General features: G+C 47.0%; 1 pseudogene; it reads left to right on the top strand.

Annotated features, from left to right (window-relative positions):
• The first annotated feature begins 541 nt into the window (after positions 1 to 541).
• On the top strand, positions 542 to 2,406 carry LOC135507345 (neuromedin-U receptor 1-like; annotated as a pseudogene).
• The last annotated feature ends 292 nt before the right edge of the window (positions 2,407 to 2,698 follow it).

Below are 2,698 nucleotides of genomic sequence, written 5' to 3'. Positions count from 1 at the left end.
ATTTCTTTGTGGATTTTGATGTGTGCTTGGCATTATTGTCTTGCTGGAAGATCCACAAGTTTCAGCCTCCTGACAGAGGCAACCAGGTTTTTGGCTAAATAATTTTGACCCCACTTTAAAATATATACAGTACTTGTGAAACACAATCTATATCTCTGAGCAATTGTATTTGTTTAAAATAATATCATTTTCCAATTTGAGCATATATTATAGCTCAGTAGTTGTGATATTTACTTTATACCATTTTTTGTTGTTGTTGCTCATCTTAATCAAGGGTGCCAATTATTTTGGACCTGACTGCATGTGACATCCATTTCAATCATCCATTTCAATCCATTTCAGTCTCCCCAAAGCTCTCATTTCCATTTGCTGCGGGCAAATATCATTAACAAGGTTATTAAAAAACTGCTAGATGTTGTTAGTTCAGACTGCAGTTAAACTAACTGTCACCTACACTGAGACAAGCAAAACTTTTCGTTCCTATTCTTTCCATTCATTCTTTCCATTCTCCCCCTCAGGCGTTGTGTCCCCATAAACCACAATGGCTCAGTATAACTGTTCCTCTCTGGGTCTACCTGCCACCACTCCTGACCAGCTGGGTTGGAATTTGTCCTGGGCTCTGGGCAACATCAGTGCTGATGACATGGAGGACATGTGTCTGAGTCGGAGTCAGTACCTGGAGAAGTTTCTAGGCTTCCGGCAGTCACCCATGTTCCTGCCTGTCTGCATTACCTTCCTCATCATCTTCATTGTGGGATTGTTTGGGAACATGCTCACCTGCAGCGTCATCGTGCGCAACAAGGTGATGTGGACGCCAACCAACTACTACCTGTTCAGTCTGGCCGTGTCCGACTTATTGGTCCTAGTCCTGGGTATGCCATTGGAACTCTATGAGATGTGGAGCAGCTACCCATTCCTGTTCGGTGCTGGCGGCTGCTACTTCAAGACCTTCCTGTTCGAGACTGTCTGCTTTGCGTCCATCCTCATTATAACAGTGCTGAGCGTGGAGCGATACATCGCCGTGATACACCCGCTCAAGGTCAAGCACGTCGCCACTCGTGCCCACGCCAAGCACGTCATCCTGATGCTGTGGGCCATGTCCATGGCGTGCGCCGTGCCCAACACCAGCCTCCATGGGGTGGCCGTGCTAGGAACCCGGTTCGGGCGCCAATTCCCAGAGTCGACCATCTGCATGATGGTGAAGCCCCGATGGATATACAACCTGATTATCCAGGTGACCACGCTGGTCTTCTTCCTGCTGCCCATGCTCATCATCACCGGGCTGTACCTTCGCATTGGCCTTCAGTTGAGGATGGAGAGGGGAATGCAGGGGCTGGGGACCGGGCCGAGTTTTGGTTCTGACAGCCACTGGAGTGTCCACAGGCAGCAGCAGACGGCACGCCACCGGCAGGTCACCAAAATGCTATGTGAGTTTCACATCCACTGTCACTATAGTACCAGAATGTCCTGGACATGTGCCGATTATAGACCTACTGTATATCTATATTCAATTGTGATTTAAAACTCTTAATTAGCAAGATGCTGTGTAAGTCCTCACCCACTTTCTCTACGGTACCAGAAGGGTTGAGAGGAGATAAGAAGAAATGACAAATTCTAGCCCAATATCTCAATTGAATTGGGATTTCAAGGTGTTTTCTGAAATACAAACTAAAAGATTAGTTCCTAATCGTGTCCATTGTTACTTAAATATTGCTCTTGCTTTCAGATGATAAGATGTTCTGGAAAGTGACAAATTATAGACCGATCTCTTTTGAATTTGGACTTAAAATTCTGTGCTGAGGATGCAAACCAATATATTTGTTTCTGAACATGTTTATTGTCACGTAAACATGTCTTGTTCTCAATGTCTGCAAATATATTTTCTTCTATCCTCCTGTCCACTTGCCTGTCTGTCTGCATCTGTCTGTCGGAGTGCCTAGCTGCCCCTCCGTCAGCTTGCTTTTCTGTCCATCCATCAGTCCATCTAACTGTCCGCCTTCCCACCAGGCGTACTGGTGATCGTCTTCGGCATCTGCTGGGCTCCCTTCCACATTGACCGCCTCATGTGGAGCTTCATAAACTCCTGGACTGGCCACCACCACCTGGTCTTCGAGTACGTCCACATCGTCTCCGGGGTCTTCTTCTACCTCAGCTCGGCGGTCAACCCCATCCTCTACAGCCTCATGTCCACCCGCTTCCGGGAGATGTTCCGGCAGGTCACGTGTCGCTACGGCCCATGTGGTGGTCACGTGCGCCGGCTGACCTCCGGCTGCACCCAACTGACCCTGCGTAGTACTACCGCAACACAATGGGACCCCAGAGAGAATCACCCCAGACAGAGAGAAGCACCATGTGTGCGTATACTCCCACCACCAGCCTGTATATGCCAACACAAACCCAGATTAGATATGGGCGAGGGGGTGGGGGTACCAAAATGAAGCACAAAAAAATAACCAGGATTTGGTACCAAAATGACCATATTTGTGACTGAATGAACGTGTACAGTGAAAGTTTGGATGGAGCGAAAGCAAGAGTGTTGAAGTTTTGGCCTCGACTTTGGAGTAGAATTCTCACTGGGGATACCAAAATGAAACAAGATTAATAACAAATGTATCACTGATTGAATGTGTACAGTGAGAGTGGCTAGAGCGAAAGTTGTCTTTGGATTTAAAATAAACGTCCCACAAACATACTAATT

The sequence above is a fragment of the Oncorhynchus masou genome, chromosome 3 (assembly GCF_036934945.1).
Source record: "Oncorhynchus masou masou isolate Uvic2021 chromosome 3, UVic_Omas_1.1, whole genome shotgun sequence".
Classification (NCBI taxonomy): Eukaryota; Metazoa; Chordata; class Actinopteri; order Salmoniformes; family Salmonidae; genus Oncorhynchus; species Oncorhynchus masou.
Note: the sequence above shows the minus strand (reverse complement) of the source record. Positions and strands in the feature narration are given on the sequence as shown.